This window comes from Acomys minous, assembly GCF_964271855.1.
Source record: "Acomys minous genome assembly, chromosome: 12".
NCBI lineage: Eukaryota > Metazoa > Chordata > Mammalia > Rodentia > Muridae > Acomys > Acomys minous.
The window spans coordinates 45,033,629-45,052,918 of record NC_140493.1 but is presented as its reverse complement, the minus strand read 5'-3'; the positions used below and the strand labels follow the sequence as shown (position 1 = coordinate 45,052,918).

Below are 19,290 nucleotides of genomic sequence, written 5' to 3'. Positions count from 1 at the left end.
GGAGGACGGTTGAGTCAGAAGTTGAATCAGTAGGGCAGAGCCACTTAGGAGAGCATAGTCCTCTTGGAATAGCCAAGTCATGGGGCTCAGGGAATGTCTCTCAGCAGGAATAGGGCAGGCAATGTTTTCCAAATATAATGAAGTAGAATTTTTATGAGTGCCAAGCCTTTATTTTTTTATGACACCATATCTAACTCCCAATACTTGAAGTATTTTGTTTGTTTTTATACCAGGTAGTTCTTCAGTTCTCTCTCTCTCTCTCTCTCTCTCTCTCTCTCTCTCTCTCTCTCTCTCTCTCTCTCTCTCTCTTTCTCTCTCTCTCTCTCTCTCATTTTGTGTGTGTGTGTATGTATGTGTGTGTATATATGTGTCTGTGTGACTCTGTGTGTTAAAGATTTATTTATTTTATATAGCTGAGTGTTGTCCTGGGTAATTTTATGTCAACTTGACACAAGCTAGAGTCACCAGCAAGGAGGGAGCCTCAACTGAGAAAATGGCTCCATAAAATTGGGCTGTAGACAAACCTGTAGGGCATTTTCTTAATTAGTGATTGAGGGGAAGGACCCAACCCATTATAGATGGACCATCCCTGGGTTGGTGGTTCTAGGTTGTATAAGAAAAGCAGGCTGAACAAGCCAGTAGGCAGCACCCCTTAATGGCCTCTGCATCAGCTCCTGCCTCTGGGTTTCAGCCCTGCTTGAGTTCCTGTCCGACTTCCTTCAGTGATGGACTACACTGTGGAAGTGTAAGCCAAATAAACCCTTTCTTCCCCAAGTTTTGGTCATGATGTTTCATCCCAGAGATAGGAACCTTAACTAAGACAAGTGCTTTGCCTACATGTATGTGTATATGAACTATGTGTGTGCCTGCTGCATGCAGAAATAAGAAGAGGGCATTGGATACCCTGGCACTGGTGTTACAGATGGTTTTTAGCTACTTTGTGAGTACTGGGAACCAAACACGAGTCCCCTGCCACGATGATCTGCCCAAACACACAGGGCCATGTGACCACGGATGGCTTGACATCTCTGAAACCGTAAGCTCAAATAAAATCTTTTTTGCTGTAGGTTGTGTCTGTCAGGAATTTCAGTCCCATCAGTGCAAAAGTGACAAGTACAAGCAAGGTGGACTAGGTCCCTGGCTACTGCAGATTAGGGCCTCTTGCAGCCCCCTTTCTTCTCAGAGCTCCGGGAGAACAACCTGAAGAAATTTGGCCTCCTAGTGATTTGCCTTATCAATTCATGAAAGTCACTCATCCACCAGGATTCAGAGGGTCATAGGATATCTAAGACCAGAATGAGGGACATGAGGGACATAGCCATTATTATTGATGTTGGATGAGAACTCACGGAAAGACCCGTGCCTGGTGAGTTGTCTGGGCCATGCCATCATGTATGATGTATGATGTATCATGTATCATGTATGATGGCATGGGTGTTGGAAGCATGGAGAGAAGCAGGGAGGTGACAAGATGTTGGTGTGCAGAACTGCTGGTGTGAATCTGCTCATCAACAAATGTGCAGAGCATGCCCATTGTACTCGTGTCGTGCCCCGGTCAGAGCCAGGCCGAGCCATCTCAGCATCAAGCTTCTTTGTGCCCACTCCCAACTTCAGTGCTCCCCTGGCTTTTAGAACAAAGATGTGCTTCTTTGCAACTACATTCAAGGCATTCTGCAGATGCTGTTGCTTGACTTATGGCTTCTCCTCATCCTTCCTCCTTGGCCCTCTTTGCTGTCCTCACACTCACCTGCCTGTACTACCTCATACTGATGCGCAGTCCAGTGGGTACTTGATCCCATTTGCATATGTACGCATAGCTAGTAGTATGCAGTGTGACCCCCTGCGCATATGTACACATAGTTAATAGCCCATAGCTAGGTACTTTGTTCCGAGGGCAGCTTGGCATTGTCTGCGCTGTGCAGTCCTACGTTCTAGTGCCCTCTGCTAGTGCTGTCCTTTTCTCTGTGTCCCATGTACCTAGTTTTCCTGGCACTCCAGTGACTCGACACGCATGTGCAGGGCACCCTCTCTGAAGGAACTGCATAGTTAATGAGAAGTTTCCTGCTCCGTGTCTCCCAGCACTGATAAAGGCCTCACCTCGATGCCAGATGCCGTGTGTGCATTTTCTCTTTATTCCTTGCATGGCTATGGAGGCACTCCCATAACCTTGCTTCTCAGAGGCACAGAGTGAAACTTAAAGAGGTTAATGAAGATAGTAAGTCCCGGTACCAGATGCACACCTCCTTCAGTCAGACTCCAGCGTGCTTAGCTTGCCGAGAAGCAATATTGTCTTTTTATTGTTCCACATTAGACCCTAATTGTCTGTTTATGGGGCTGCCTCCCTGTATCAGTCAGGGTCCCAGCAGGAAACAGATGGCACATTCAGAATAGGAATGGTTGAGAAGAATTGGCTCCAGGAGGAGTGGGTGGGGGAGGGGCAGGAGGCAGGGAAGCTGTAAGGGGAAGTGGGGACATCCCTGTCCCCCGTGGAGGTCTCAAGAGGAAGGAGGTACCTCTGGAAAATGGGACCTGGGGTGGTGGTGTGGGGAGGGCCCTCAAACAGCATCCACAGGGCTGGGTCCTGCAGAGGACAGGAAGTCAACCCTCCTGGAATGTTCTTACTCCAGTCATGTGTGTGAACCCAAGCGAAAGCTGAGGAGCCAGAGGCCTGGAAGGGTAGAGAGGGCCTGGCGGGTACCTGCTCTGTCTCATTGGCTGCTGAAGAGCCCTGGCTTTTCCCTTAGCTCTTACACCTGTAGCACGTGTTGTGCTGAGACCAACAGACAGGAGGGACTTGCTGATGAAGAAATGGAAAGGGGCCTAGTTTAGTAAATAGGCAGTCTACAGGGTCTGCTTGTTGCTCACACACGGCATGCTCACAGGAAGTCTTACTGTGGACGTTTGTGCCTGTCTCCCCAGGTGGCACTCATACTGATAGAATCCCAAGTCTCAGCCTGTTCTAGTCTTTTCAGTAGCACTCAGAAAAGTTTTATAACCACGGACTCCATTTCAGTTTGAATGTGAATGTGGAAACAAGGCTTCCTCCTCCTCCTCCTCCTCCTCTCCCTCCTCCTCCTCCTCTCCCTCCTCCTCCTCCTCTTTTAATTTAAGAAGCAAGTAGGTAGATGCCATACTGGGCTTACACAGTCCACAAGAAACAGCCACAATTTCTGACTCCATTGAGCCTCATTCAGCAGCCGTTTTGCCTGAATTCCTTAGATAAAGGCTGGGAAAACAGCTGTAGTCCAGAGTCCACGTGGGCTGTCCTGTGCTGGCCTGGGCGATGCCCTCAGGGGACTCCGCCTTTCCCAGCCCAGCCCAGCTGTGTGGATTTGTCTCCCGTCTCCAGGGTAATGTTTATTATATGTGTGATCCCACATTTGCTGGCTAAAGGACTGGAAATAAATGAAATTCCTACTGGATGATAATTCCTTTTTCAAAAGCTTCAGGCATGAAATTGGGTGTGGTGGTCCATACCTGCTAGATGGGGAAGAAATATGTATCTTCCCACCTACTGTTCTATGCAAATGGCTTGTGGCTTCACCGATACTTTTAAGGACAAAAACACTATAACTTTTCTGTACTTAAGTTTTCTCATCTGATGACTGGGGGCCATGTTATAGCACTTACTGGATGACTTAAGACTGAAAGGAACTTTAATGGAGGGGAAGCTCTGAGAAGTCATGGGAGTAATGGGAGTGCACTTTCTTTTCCTCTGATTTATGCCAGTAGTAGGACCCACTTGCCTGTGGGTTATTTACTTATTTAATTCTCTCTCTCTCTCTCTCTCTCTCTCTCTCTCTCTCTCTCTCTCTCTCTCTCTCTCTCTTTCTCTCTGTCTCTCTCTCCCTTTCTCTGTCTCTCTGTCTCTCTCTCTCTGAGTGTGTGTGTGTATGTGTGTGTGTCTGAATACAGAGGTTATAGGACAACTTTTTGGAGTTGACTCACTCTCTCTACAGTAGATTATAAAAACAGAACACTGGCCACCAACCTTGATGATATTTCTTAACCTGACCTTATCTATATATTTTGTTCAGCATCTCTAAAATCCTTTTGGTAAAGACTGACTTACTGCCTACTTTCCTGCCCCATTCTCTCTTTGACTCTCCCTCCCTGTGAAGGGTTGAATGAGAAAGAGAATTTGAATGAAAATGCCCCCCCCATAAGCTCATACATTTGAATACTTGGTCCCTCAATGGTTGAACTATTTGGGAAGGATTAGGAGGTATGACCTTGTTGGAGCAGGTGCTGCTTTCCACTCATCTTTCTCCTTCTCTGCCAGCTTTTTCCTTCTTCCACATCTGCTCTTCCACTCATGGCCACAGTCAGGTATCTTGAGGTCTCTCTTCTCAGCCAACTCTCCAGGGTCGTCATTTATGGTCTCCACCTGCAGCAACCAGTAGATGAGAGAGAGAGAGAGAGAGAGAGAGAGAGAGAGAGAGAGAGAGAGAGAAGAAGAAGAAGAAGAAGAAGAAGAAGAAGAAGAAGAAGAAGAAGAAGAAGAAGGAAGAAGAAGAAAGAAGAAGAAAGAAGAAGAAGAGGAGGAGGAGGAGAAGTGAAGGAGGAGGAGGAGGAGGAAAAGAGAAGAGAATACATATCAATAACATAAAACATGCTCAACATTACCTGAGGCCCTTTGAGACCAGTATATGGAACAGTTAGGAAATGAGGAAGCAAATATGCAGATAAGAAACGGACAAGGCAGCTGGCATGATTTGAGTTCTTATGCTAAGGTGTAGATATTGGAAGGAGGCTTTGGCACTTCATGATAGATTCTCTTCCACATTTCAGCCTACAAAGCCCCTTGAAGGCTTTGTAGATGGATGCCCTGAACAGTTGCACCACCGTCATTGAGGGTTCATTTACTTGTAGCTATGAATATGTCAAGATGCATGCAGCACTTTGAATTCCTAGGACTAGGAGGTCATGGCACCATGGCAGAGGTAGGATTCAGACCTTGCTAGTCCTGGCTAGAATGTCTGCTTTGCTTCCCTGGCTTGAGCCAAGCACTGAAGAGCGAGTGCGTCCCTAAGCATTCTGAGTGGAGCAAAAACCTGTCCTCATTAAATGCAACAGGTAGATCAACTTGTTGAAAAGTGATTATGCAAAGCAGCAGAGCACCTCTGGGCAGAAGCCTGGCCCTGGCTAAATGCCTTCTTGCATTCTGAAGAGGGAGCTGGCTGTACACTGCAGGGATATTGATTTGGCGCTTTCACTGCTCATCCTGGGAAGATCTGGGTTTTGCACACTAGAGTTCACTGTGCTGCCCAGATCAAGACCATCCCAAGTCTGAAGGGAGTCTTTGTCACCACTTCTGTGCTTCAGTTGCTCTATGGCTGGGGCAGAACTGAATTTGGTGCCAGAAATAGTTTCCAATGTGGATGCAACTGCTTGGTTGGTTGCTGGGTGAGGATGAACGGGCTTCCTCACCCCTCAAAACTGCTTCTCCTATCAGGGCTGAACAGAAGGTGAAACGACAGACATTGGAAGGAGCCTTCTCTTGTTATATGAACTAATCCGATTGATTTCCTTCCTGTGTTACTTTCTCTCAACTGAAGACTAGGCGGTAATCGCTGGCCATGGTTGTAAATGGACATGTGTTAGAGTCTCGTCAACTTTGGCACAGGTCTAACAGTTCAAGGTTCCGAGGTCCTGTATTGTCTCAGGGTATGGGGCTATTTTCTGGCTAGAACACTTTGGTCTGGTTTTAGAATCAAAGAAGATGCATTCTTATTCTGTCTCTGTCTGTCTGTCTGACTCTGTCTGTCTGTCTGTCTGTCTGTCAGTCTCTGTCTGTCTCTCTGTCTCTGTCTCTCTGTCTCTGTTTCTCCCTGTGTGTCTCTGTCTTTCTGTCTGTCTTTCTTTCTCTGTGTCTCTCTCTGTCTCTGTCTCAGTACTGGTATATTGGTATGGGGTTGTGGAGGCTACAGGTAAACCACAGGTGTCACACCTTAGGTGTCCATTGGCCTGGGGTTTGCCATTGTAGCTAGGCTCTGAGCAAGCGAGCCTCAGAGAGCTTCTGGTCTATACACATGCCATCATGCTGACTTTTTCACATGGGTTCTGGAACTTCAGCTTGGGTCCTCATACTTCGCTTTTTTTTTTTTTTTTTTATCAACTGAGCTATCTTCCTATCTCTATGAAGCTGCATATTCTTTTCTTAAGCCTTTACAAAGTTGTGTGTGTGTGTGTGTGTGTGTGTGTGTGTGTGTGTGTGTGGTACTGCTGCTGTGAATCTCATCACACATACCTCTTGGTGTTGACTGTGTGCCTAAGGTGTCATTAGCCATATTTTAGCAATATCTGAACGAAATTGAGCCTCGTGCTCAATGCCAGGCAATCCCTCAATAGCCAGGATAAAATTATCCCATATCTATTTTATGTTAATTTTGGTTCTAAAAGGCCTACATGTAGCACGGTACCCCAACCATCTCATTGTAACTCAGGCCCTTCTTTATAAATCACAAGGACTTGCCACTTTTTAAAAATGGGGTCATTGACTCCAGCATTTGATGAGTAGAATAGGCTGTCCTCATGAGCATGCCCATGCATTCAGTTTCTTTTTATGGGTCAAGTATTAGCAAATCTCTAGTTTGTTGTCAATACTTTTTTTTTCCCTTCAATGTAGCCCCTTCCCAGGATGAGTTCTATGTCCACTCTGACCAAACTTGTCAGTGGTATTATTTACTTTGTTGCTGGAAAAAGAAACTGAAGGAAGGAAGGCAAGAAGGAAGGAAGGATGGATGGATGGATGGATGGATGGATGGATTAGTTTGCGTTCAAGTTTGAATCTGCAGTCCATTATGACAAGGAGAGCGGATCCAACTGTGTCTCTAGCTGACTGGCAAGCTAGCACCAGGGAACCTCCTGTCTCCGTCTCTCCTGGGCTAGGGCCTACAAGGCAGCTGGTCCCATAGAACCTACAGTGAGTGAGGAAGCAGAGAGAGTGATGGATGCTGGTACTCTCAGCCCTTTCCTTTCGGTTCAGTCCAGGATAGCCCAAGGGCTAGTGTCATCCACAGTCAGGGTGGGTTTTTCCTCTCCTCTTTTAAGCCTCTATAGAAATGCACTCCCACACCCAGAGGGACATCTTTTTTGGTGACTCCTAATCAGGTCATGGAGGTCACCATCACATGACAAGTAAGAGAAAATGAGAACTGAGGAGAACTGAGGGATGCACCTGTGATGACAGTCTGAGACTTTAGTCTTCTTGTTTTAAAGTAACTTTTTTTTTTTAAACACAGGATCTCTCTGTTAGCCTTGGTTGTCTTGCACTTGCTTTGTAGACCAGGTTGGCCTCGAACTCACAGTGATCCACCTGCCTCTGCCTAACGAGTGCTGTCTTCTTGTTTTAAGCATGTGAATTTCATAGAAGCTCGTAGAAGTGATTTTCTTTCCAGTTTTAGAAAAGGAAACTGTGAGCCCGCCCATGTGCACGGTCCTAAAAGCGAAAATAAAAATAAAAAATCTACCCAAGATCTGGAGACAGGATGAATAAATTTGATCAGAATTCCTTCTCTTAGACAACTGTCAATAATCCCAGAGAAAAGCGGGACTTTAACCCAGGAAGCACTCGATTGGGTCACCAGCTCTAGTCATTGTCATATGCACAAAAGTAGAATGGATCCCCTCAGGGGAGGGGATATGTGTGTGACCTTGCGTATGTCGTTGTGGGTTGAATCGTAAAGAAGAAAAGACAAGCAAGGAGAAGCTGCTCCTGACCCACTAGTACCCTATCAGCCTGCTGTTGGATCATAAATAGCACTCGGGCTGTAAGTAAACAGCTCAACAAATAACGGAGGTGGGATCCTATTTTAGCCCTGGGAAAAACTGCTGCTGTTTTTCTGGGATCTGACCTAATTGTACTGGAAAGGCAGGGACAGCGTTGATCTTGAGGTGTAGAGGCCTGTGAAGGCACTCATCTTACCTTGTTTGGAATCTGCCCTGCCTCCGCTACTCCCTTAACCAGTGGTGCAAAGGTCGTGTAAATACATTTGCTTCTTCAGAACCTGGCTCTGTGGGAGCTCATTGGCTCCTCGGAGGCTGGTTTTTCTAAAGCAAATCCTGAGATGGAATTTAAGTGCATACAAAATGTAATGTGTGTGTGTGTGCATGGTGGTCAGAGACCAGCTGTTTCAGCAATTCTGTAACATCACAAAATAGGCCTTGGTGAGTGTCTTCAAAATAACCCAGTAGAATCCCGAGGCCTCCGACATAAAAATCTCGGCGGTAGAACACAAAATGACTCTGGTAGAACAGTTTTCATGTGACCCCTTCAGAGATGAGCTGTTTTCATTCATTCTTGGTTGGCTCGGCGCTTAGACCTGGCTTATAAATTAAGACTGCATTTCAGCTATATGGAAAACACAAAGTTCCAAATAGCAGTAGTAATTAGGTGTACATCTACCCTACTCCCCACTCCATCCAGCCCTCTTCACCCCCCTCCACACCTGCCAAGCCAGAAAACTTTGGAGAGAATCCAAGACTAGGGAATATGGTTATCCTGTTGTCCTGTGTCATGGAGAGCCTGCAGCTTTGGCCCGTCAGGACTGACTGGCCCTTTCATGCCTCCCAACCATTCACAGATGATAGACATTTGGGGGTAGGTCAATTCAGAGGCCTGCCTCTGGGCCTGTGAGGTAGCTGAGCTGGTCAGCCCACATGCTCTCTCTGATCTGCACCACCAGGGCGAGCTCTCCAGCACTGCTCCAGCTAGGCCACCTACTGCCACCATAGGCAGGAGGCAGAGCCAGGTGTCCTTGCTCACCTGCACCCACTTTACCAGGGCCAGTCTCCTGTGCTGCCTAGACAAGCTGCAGGGCCCATGCTCCTGAGAGCTGCAGCTGACCACACAGGGACAGCTCACCCCACTCTTATGACCCTATGGCCAGCAGCTCTCCAGACTGCCACAGGTGGTGAGGTGGAGGGAGGGTAGGGGAAGCATCACACGCCCCGCCCCACCCACCCATGCCACCTAATGGCAGACAAATGGAGGGGCCACCTCTATCATGATCTTGTCCTCCTCGGGGGGGGGGGGGGGTTTCACCTGTCGACACCCTGCCCCAAACAGGCTCAGCTCTGCAATGCTGTCCAGGTAAGGCACAAGGCCCTGCTCTCCTGCAGCTGGTGAAGGGCAGGGTTGGCTCTCCTGAGCTCATGACCCTGTCGGCAGCTTTCCCAACTGCCGGAAGTGTGGAGGGTCATTACCTCTGCTTCCATACCACCTCATGGCAGACAAGTGTCGAGGTCAGCTCTCCCACACTCATACCCTTGGGGCCTGATTGAGATAACACCTTCTGATCCTGCCCCATTGAGATGGTAGGATTCCACTTGTGGATTTAGGGTGTGTGTATGGTTATGGGTCCATACAGAGAGGCATTGAGGAGTCAGGTGGTCCAGAATTCCAGGTTGCTCCCAAGCTGTGTCAGACCGTGTCCCAGCAATGAGAGTTGGTCTCAGCATCTCTTCCTCAGCAGTGCTTGTGACTGTAGCCATCCTGGTGGGTGAGTGAGGCCGATATGGGTCTGGTGTGCAGTGGCTAGAGTGGGGCATCTCCTCACGGTTCCTGTCTATCTGGAGTGGTGTCTATTCGACTCCTTAGCCGGTTTTAAAATGAGATTATGTGTCATTCTGTTTGTGTGGTAATGGCTTACGCATTTTAGAGGCTCTACCGGTGTTTTCTCCCATCCTTACATTAGCTCTTCTTCCAGTTGCTGATGGAAGTATCTTAGGGGGAGATTTCCTTTAGCTTGCTGCTTCATGGTGGGCAGGTCCTATGGAGTCACATGGGATCAGGGAGGGGACGTTTCTTCAAAAGATGGAGAAAGAGCAAGATGGGAAAGGTAAGCAATATTCTAAAGTTTTGTCTGAAACTGCTGGTAATTTTAAGATGCTAAAATTAGTCGAGGGTAATTAGAAGTTAGTTCCTAAATCCAAATATTGGTGAAAAGGTCTGTTTACTCACACACTCTCACACACACAATAAATAACAAATGGAATAAACCCTAAGAGATTGGAATTAACCTCTGGACGTCATTCAACAGTAAGGTCTCTGCCGTCTATTAAGACAGCAATTTTAGGACTATGGGGATGGGCTGAGCAAACATGGGTACCTGAGTCCAGTCCCCAGCACTTGTGTGTGCTGATTTGTGTACTTGTAACCCAGCTAGGTCTGATGGTGTGTGCTTGTAACCCAGCTAGGCATGATGGTGTGTGCTTGTAATCCAGCTAGGCGTGATGGTGTATCCTGGTAATCCAGCTAGGCGTGATGGTGTATCCTGGTAATCCAGCTAGGCATGATGGTGTGGGCTTGTAACCCAGCTAGGTGTGATGGTGTGGGCTTGTAACCCAGCTAGGCATGATGGTGTGTGCTTGTAATCCAGCTAGGCGTGATGGTGTATCCTGGTAATCCAGCTAGGCATGATGGTGTGGGCTTGTAACCCAGCTAGGCGTGATGGTGTGTGCTTGTAACCCAGCTAAGTGTGAATGGTGTGTGCTTGTAACCCAGCTAGGTGTGATGGTGTGTGCTTGTAATCCAGCTAAGTGTGATGGTGTGTGCTTGTAATCCAGCTAGGCGTGATGGTGTGTGCTTGTAATCCAGGGCTAGAAAGGCAAAGGCAAAAGCTCCTTGGAGATTGCTGACCACTAAGTCTGTCCAAATCAGTGAGCCCTAGGTCCCACTGATAGACTGTCTGAAACCTAGGTGGGTGGGTGGTTGCCAAGGTTGACCGCTGGCCTCTATGCACATCTCTGCCCCGACAAACACATGTGCTCACGCTTCTAGAGCATGCCACGCACACCTGCCTGTGTGCACACAAACCAGCTCCCTACATCCAAACACTTTCAGAAGTTAGTATAAATGATACTTCTACACCTAAAAGGCCAGAACACAAAGATTTAATTTTTCAAAAACCAAAACCTTAGGTAAAAAAAATGGAACAGAAGCTAGATTCATCTATCAAAAGGTTGGCTAACAATTAGAAAGGTTTTATTTATTTATTTTTAATTAGCACCCCTAGTGTGATTTTGAATGTTTACATCTGAGAAGGTTGTTAACCAGTAACATATGCTAAGAAATCTCTGCAGTGGGTGGGCATTTTTTTTTCTTTTTCAAATGAAGTAATGCCCTACATTTCACAAGAGTGGTAAAAAGTCTGATACAATACAGGTCATTTTTACCTGTGGTTCAGGTATATTGCAGATGAAGTCACATTTCTGAAAAACAATAGTGAGAAACGGACTGATAGAGAGCATCCGGTAGAAGGCCTGCCGTCCAGGACTGATGGCCTTCCGGCAGCTCTTGGCTTCTAAGTAGCCCATGAAACACAGAGGTAGCATCCTGATCTTTAAGGCTTAGTCATCAAATGCTATTAAGAAAAATCACTGAGTTATGGGATGTTATTGCCCTAGGGGCTTCAGAAAGCAACTGCCCCAGCATTCTGGTTTCAAACACGGGGGTGGGGTGGGTGGGGGGGGGTGGAAAAAAAGGCCAAGGGAGGTGAAAAAATTTGGCCAAGAGAAAGGAGCCAGCCTCCCTGGCATTCCATGTGGCAAACCATCTCCCATTTCCTGAGTTGTTTCCTTTTGAGTCGTGTTTCCAGTGAAAGACAACTTATAAAGATAGGTCTTGGACAAGGAAGTGGCTCGGTGGGTAGAAGTGCTTGCCGTGTATCCCTGGCAACCTGGGTTCAGGTCCCAGAGCCCAGGGCAGAAAGCTGCATGTGCTAATGTGCCTCTCAGTGCCAGTGCTCCTATGGCAAGACAGGGGTAGAGACAAGAGAGCTGGCCCGCCTGCTTAAGGGCCTGCGAGCTTTCCGTATGCAGCACCTACACAGAAACAAGAGAGACCCTGACTCAAGGTAGAAGATGAGCTTACACTCCCACAGGTTGTTCTCTGACCTCTATGTGTGCACTGTGGCATGAGTGCCTACAGTCACACACATCATGCACACGTGCAGAACATACACAACACATAAGCATGCACATTCTCTTCTCTCTCTCTCTCTCTCTCTCTCTCTCTCTCTCTCTCTCTCTCTCAGTGCATCAGACACTTAGAAATGCAAGTCAGCTTTGCCTGGTCACATTTTAAAATGGACTTTTTGTGTGTGTGTATTTGAACAGTTCCTTATCAGTCTCTGTGTACACAGAACCTCTTAACGACAGGCTGTCTTAGGTATGCTTTTAACCCCTGAACAGTTTCAATAATGATGGCAGTAACTACATATTAGGGACTGCACTGAGCGCCTTGCATGGATACTCTTGTTTAAAATCTCCAGCATACTTACAAAAGAGGTCTTGTCACAATCCTCCTTTTAAAGGGTAAAAAAAATAGGAAAGAAGTAGCTTGCCTGAGGTAACGAGTCCCGTGAAGCGGCAGCATTGGCACTGAACCCAAGCCATCTGAATCCAGGTCACACAATGGAAAGACTGTGGACTGTTCGAGAATAGCCAGACAAAAGTGGGCCTACTGGGGTTCAACGTAATGCCAGCATGCCTGCTGGGAAATGTACGGGGTACTTGGAGGTAGCGATCCCTCCTTTGGGTGCTAATCACAAAAGCAAAGGGGAACTGTGACCTGCACTCTGCAGCTGATAAGGAAGGGTAGGGGACGGCATGGGTGGATTAAGTGATGGTATGGTGCATTTTATACTGATAGAGAGAGAGAGAGAGAGAGTGTGTGTGTGTGTGTGTGTGTGTGTGTGTGTGTGTGTGTGTGTGTGTGTGTTTCTTCTTTCTTTCTTTCTTCCTTCTTTTCTTTCTTTCTTTCTTTTAGACCAATTTTTCTGTGTAGCCCAGGCTGCCCTGCAACCACTCTATAGACCAGGCTGGCCCTAAACGCAGAGACCCTTGTTCCTCTGCCTCCAGAGTGCTGTGATTAAAGGCATGCGCCACCACGGCCCAGCCCAGCTGTGTTTCTTACTTACTGTCAAACCCAGGCTTAGACATACAGAGCTTTACACACAGTATTCGAGGGCCTACCCCTGAGCTATAGCCCCAGTCTTCCTTACAATTATTTTTTTTAATTTAGATTTATTTATTATGTATAGAGTATGATCAGATCACATTATAGATGGTTGTGAGCCACCATGTGGTTGCTGGGAATTGAACTCAGGACCTCTGGAAGAGCCGTCAGTGCTCTTAACCACTGAGCCATCTCTGCAGCCCAACCTCCTTACAGTTATTAATAGCAGACACATGCTAACAAGCTTTCCTCAATACGCTGGTGCTAAGATCAATGTTCTGCACTAGACATGGGAGTTTCTTACCACGGGGTCTTGAAAGATAGAGAAGTGGGGAACTCTTGGGAGATATCTGGCCCTGGTTTCACACGCCTGCCTGCTTGAAACTCTGTTGCCTTGTCTGGAAAATGAAAGTATTGGAAAGCGCATTATCTTGTAAATCGTCTCTGGTGCCTGGAGGTAGCTCTACTCTCTCCATTTCTCGTGTCCTAAGTCTTCTTACAACACCCCCCCAACACAACATTTTCTCATTCCTTCATTCATCCGTTGTCATCCATCCCTCCAGTAAATAACTCCTAAGCATCTGGGGCCTGAGTGCTTTAACAGCAAATGGGTGTCCTACCTCTGCCTTCTCAAGGAGTTCACAGTGACTGGGGAAAGAAAAATATTTGAAAAGGGGCCAGGCAAGGGTGCTATAAAAGGTGTGTATTCTGTCTTGAGATAGCACAGACACGGGCATGATTAAGTGTGATCAGCTCCAGTTAAAGCAAAACCAGTTCATCCAAGATAAAGAGAAACCTGGATATCATATAAATAGCCCACCGTGTTTCCGAGTGTATGTTTCTTTTGCAGAAACAAAATGAGACTTAAAATCCCAGACTTCTGTAGATTGTAGGATTTTAGGAATCCTATAAAACACCACAATTTCTTTTCTCTGGAGGTTGTTTTGCTTATATTGGAAATGATGTCTCATAAAAATGGGAACCAGTACAGTTCAAAACACACGTTTATGGGGAGCCTGCAGGGACCTGTACTAGGCAGAGCCTTCTATGGGGAAAGAAAAGCCTGCAGGGTTTGGAGTCAGACAGGATGAAGAGCATCGCTCAGCTTATTGCCTGTTGACCTTGAACAGGCTGTGTGGCTCTGGTTCTCGCAGCTGGAAACGCGCCAGCTCACTGGGTTCCTGGGAAGGTGTCAGGAGACAGTGCTTATACAATGTCAAGCCTGCAGCACCAGGAGCCTTCTGTCTGTCCTTTAATTCCTGAGGACTGTAGGTGAGACAGAGACGAGCAAGGCTCCCAAAAGCCACCTGGGAATTGGCAGTCTGGAACTTGGTAGTGCAGGATACTCAATGGGAAGAATCTGAGTTCTCAGCGGAGTCCTGAGATGAACAGAGCTACTTGTCTCGGTAGGGAGTTCACAATTGGTGGAGTGCACCTGAGTCTGAAGTCTGCTCTAACTGAGCTGGAGCTTTATGGCAGAGAGAGAGGGCTGCTATTGAGAATATTCATGTGCAGATTTAACCACCAATAAACAGAGCCAGGGGACTGCTTCCAAGACCAGTCAAGCTTGCATTTGAGACTGGACTCACAAGAGAGATAACCCCGGGGGTTTTGGGACCTTCCACTGTCTGTGGTCACTCTGTTGAGCTTTCCGGAACACTGGTTAACCACCAGGGCCAGGACATATTACTGGCTGCTTCAGTCCATCAGGGTGACCTTTGACCTTCAGTTTCCCCTCCAGAAACTTGGGGATAACCTCATACTCTCAGTATATAGTTGCTGTGAGTGTTAAGTGAGGCTGTGACTGCAGTGACCCAACAGCCCAAGGCACAAAATATGATTGCAGTTGACTGCTACTCTTCTTTCAAGGGACAGAACAGAAATGTATTCCTGAGTTCCTTCACTCGATACTCGTGCTCTGAGTTTTCCGGGTTCCCAGCACTCTGCATACCTTTCCCCTCCTAACTCCTGTAGAGGGAACAGTAGGAAACAGAAAGGCAGAATAGAAGAGTTTTTGTGTCTCCAGACAAACCACGTTCCCCTCTTACTGAGAACACTCTAGTGGTTTTATGTGACGTATTTAAATTAAATTAAGTACAGTGAGGAATAGAACAGGCCTTAAAAAAAATATTACATGAAATTGTAGGAGTGCACTTGGGAAACACTTGTACAAAGAACCTGAAGAAAACAGCCTTTATTTCATGGGGAGTATGGTAAGGTGAGCCTAACAGAATAAAATGTGGAGTCAGACACATCACTCCTGCCTGAAGAAGGCGTTCCCTTCCTGTAGTATTTCCTTAAGCTGATAGGAAACAAATCCAACAGTTAGCAAGTGAAACGGACAAGGAAGCTGGCATCCAGGACAGCATCACGGTGGTACAGCTCCATACAGTAAAGAGACCAATTTTGCAGGTCTGCCCGGCTCAAGGATATATACTTGCAGTGTGATTTCATTGCGTCTCGGCTCCATGTTCCTGTGGTGGTTGCACCTCAGGACTAAGTGGTGATTTCACTTACTATATACGTACCACTAGTGTAGTGCTGGTCAAGGATAGGTGCTCAGGTAGTAGGGCCTTGGCCTGTACTCCAGTCTTGGTTTCCTCTGTGGTAAACTTTGGATAATTAAAACTTACACATGAAGTTGCCATGAGGGTTCAAAAAGGGACTTATCAGCTGGAAATATCAGACTATCTATCTCCACATAAGAGTTGCAAGTTCTGATAATACTATCTGAAAAGTGGCATAGATGAGGATGTCTTAGGCCCTGCTAAGTACTTTATATTCCTTAGCTCCTTCACTCCTGTGGATGGGCGCTAGGATTGTGTCTTCCGCACCCCCCTCCCCTTTACAGCTATGGAAACCAAGGCACAGAGATGTGAATCGCTTTAATAAGGTCTGATAGCTGCTGTGTGGCAGAGATGTGAGCCCAAGCCATTCTCGTCTTCGAATTTCCTTTCTAAGAATGGAATCCTCTGTTATTGCCCTTTAGAAGCACCCTGGCTTAAAACATCCTTCTTTAGAGAAGAGTCTTGGTTCTAAGAAATTATTTGTGTACGTGTGTCGGGTTACGTGTGTGCCACGTATGCATGTGCTCAGAGGGCAACTTGAGGGTGGTGCTCTCTGCTCCTACCATGGGTTCCAGGGATTGAACCCAGGTTGTCAAGAGTTGGTGGCAAGGACTTAACTCTCCGAGCCACCTCATGCTGGCCCTCACAGTTCATCTCTGATCCTCACCGAATTCACCCTATTTGACATTCCTGCTCATTTACTTCTGACCTTCAGAATCATCACTAGGGGCTCTGGCCTCTTAACAAGAATAAGCAAATATTCCCAAGGCTACTTATTCCTACATCTGAGATTCCAGGTTCTGGGAATCACAGTGTAGCCCTTCTTTTACCCCCACCCCCCCACCCCCCACCCCACCCCCCGACCTTCTTCCATCCTCTGGGTGACTCATTTAGAGATTTCGGAGTTGTGGGATGAAAGGAGATGTATTTATAGTCACGGTTCACACAAGAAACGCTCAAAGAGAATTCACCACGTGTCAACATCTTTATTTCCATCTCTTCTCATTTCTACCAACAACCTGTTGACCCATAGGAGAAAACAAGGCCAGTGACAGAGTGGACCAACGCACGTTCTAGGAACCTGAAGCCTATTTCTGTTGCTGGTTCCATGGGGGACTTGACAAGAGAGCTGTGGCTGGCTCCCATGGTGGCTCAGGGCAGCAATGGGGTTTCAGAGCACCCTTGGCCACCCGCCTTCAGTCTCCATCTTTGGGTCATTGTCAGTCACCTTGGAAGTGAGCCCTTTGGTTCCAAAGTCAATGGGAGAGTGAAGGCTTGTGGCTGGAAAGGTGACTCGGACTCATTCCCAGGTGACAGAAGTCAGTAGTGCTATTGCTGTCTGAAGAACAAGCTTCTACTGTTCTTGCTACTTCAATTCAAGGCAAAGCATCCTTGCAGGATGACTGTCTCTTGCTGCTCTGAGTGCAGTCCTTAGCTGAATGAGAGGCCTGGCGGGAGTGGGGAGGGGCTAACGAACAGTCTTTGAGGGGGATTATAGTGATGTCAACATAGATGGTGCTTGCTTTATATAAAGCTGGGTACACAGAAGCTCGAGTCTTCGTGCATGTATTTTGTTTTTTGTTTCTTTGTTTTTCCCCTGGCTTTGAAGAAGATAGTGTATTCTGGGTAGCTCCCTATAAAGAAACCCAGCCTTTCAGTGTTGCCCACACCAGACCCTGTTTGCTTTCAGATACCCGGGAATGGCATTCTGGGTATTTGAGAAAAGGGGAGGTACAGATGGATTGCACTAGAGCACAGTTTCAAATTTAAAAAGGATTATGGTCCATGAACCCCAGAAATGGTGGGTTGAGGTGTGAAGCTTTGAAATTCTAATTGCAGGCCAGTCTCAGGAGGTATATACTTACCAGAGCACAGTGTTTCATTGTCCATATATTGCTTTCGTGGCTGGAGGAGGAGGAGCAGATACATAACCCGCTCTTCAGAGGAAACTGAAACACCAATTGACGGCAGCAGTTTTGGGATCTCTGGTGAATTCAGTCAAGAACTAAATCCCTGGCTCTTAACAATCGTTAAGCTTAGCTTGCTGTGATAATCTTTATTCTTTCATCTGCAGAGCTGAGTGTACACACAAATCAGCTCCAGCTGGGAGAGCGCTGTGTGGTCACTTTTGACACACCTACTCTCTTATTTTTAAGTCATGGCGCCCCAAACGCAAGATGACTCGTCATGTCGGTATTAGGAGCCAAAGCTGTCCAGTCCAAGGCCCTCTGGGAACAAGCACACTTATTCTCCAAATCTAAGCTCTGAAGAACAGTTCATGTTTACTGCTTAATGCCACACACAGAGGAGTGCTGTCAGCCCAGTAGAAGTGACAGGTACCAGATGACAATTCCGAATATCAAAGCCCAGACTGGGTCACAGCCCAGAGGAAGACTGGTCCCTTTGGAGGGAAGCCCCAGTGCTGACTGCCCCCACCCCCCCTCCCGTGTGTGTGTGTGTGTGTGTGTGTGTGTGTGTGTGTGTGTAGCATAGGATTATGGAGACTCAGGGAGCTTAATTAGTCCAAGCTAGTAAGAGTCATATTCGTTCCGACCTACAGAATTTTCCAGATGCTGTGAGAAACGAGGTAGGGTTTCTTTTTGGGTTGTTTGTTACTTCAAAAGCTATATTTTTGTAGCCATGGCACAGGGGTGCTTCCAGTGACCCTCTAGATTCGGATTTTCAGTTGCCAAGCTCCTCCTACCTGTTTCTCCCTAAGAGCATCACCCTCCAGGTGCTGCAAACCAAACTTCTGAAGTCCTAAGGGAAGAAAGTACTCTGGTTTACGCTCGCCTCCTTCTTTATTCATTTTTTTTTAAAGGAATGGCTCTAAAGGTGAATTCCTCACACTTCTCTTTGCCAAGGAACTGTTTATTTGTGTTCATTGCCTTAGAAAGGTCTTCCTTTAGTAGGCTGAAACAATTCCCTGCATTGGAGATCACTGGGAAGAACCTCAGTGGAGGCACCTGCAGAGCCAATTTGGCCAAGGGAGGCGGAGTCAGTGTGTGTGTGTGTGTGTGTGTGTGTGTGTGTGTGTGTGTGTGATAAACAGCACACATTTTAAGCCATTTTGCCTATTCAGGGAGTAAGTCCTCATCCATAAAGTTTAACTGGGCATCCTGAGTGTCCTTGTGGGGAATCCAAAAGATTCCCCCAACCAACAGGTGTGGTTCACTCTCATTCTTTTCTGCTCACTTTGACAGAAGCCTTTTCTGAGCAGGCATTCTGCATGGTCCTGTCATTTTCATACCTCTGTCTACGCCACTTTATTGCCTGTTTGTCAGATCCTCTGCTGGAGAGCAGGCTCCGAGACTGCAAGAATATTGCCCTTGCTGACATCTCTCATCTTGGAAGTTGTGGGCGGGTTATAGGGTGATCCAGTTCCTTCCCGACATGCAATCTTCCTCTCCCTGCCGGTTCCCAGGCAAGACACGTCCTCACCGTGGGTCCCTGGACAGAAGGGCCGGAGATCACAACCTCTAGCCTTATAGGATGGTGAGCAGGCAGCCCTGGGTGGGCCACAGTGCCTGCCTTCCGAAGAAGGCTCGCATAGATGCCCGCTTACCTGTAGGCCAATACTGAGACACTTCCCAAGGCCTGGGTTGTTACTGTTGTTACTGTTTCCCAAATCAACTTCTTCCAGTCAGTGGTGAGAAATTAGATGGGTGTTTTTGACATCTGCCGGGGGTGAGTTGGTACTTTTCTCAGAAGAAATTTAGCTTATGCTTAGCAATGAAGAGCATTTGCACCCGAGAAATACTT

General features: G+C 47.0%; 1 protein-coding gene across 7 annotated transcripts in view; it reads left to right on the top strand.

The window, feature by feature from the left end:
• ASAP1 (ArfGAP with SH3 domain, ankyrin repeat and PH domain 1) overlaps window positions 1–19,290 on the top strand; it is a 298,778-nt gene that overhangs the window by 58,718 nt on the left and 220,770 nt on the right. The window lies entirely within an intron of this gene.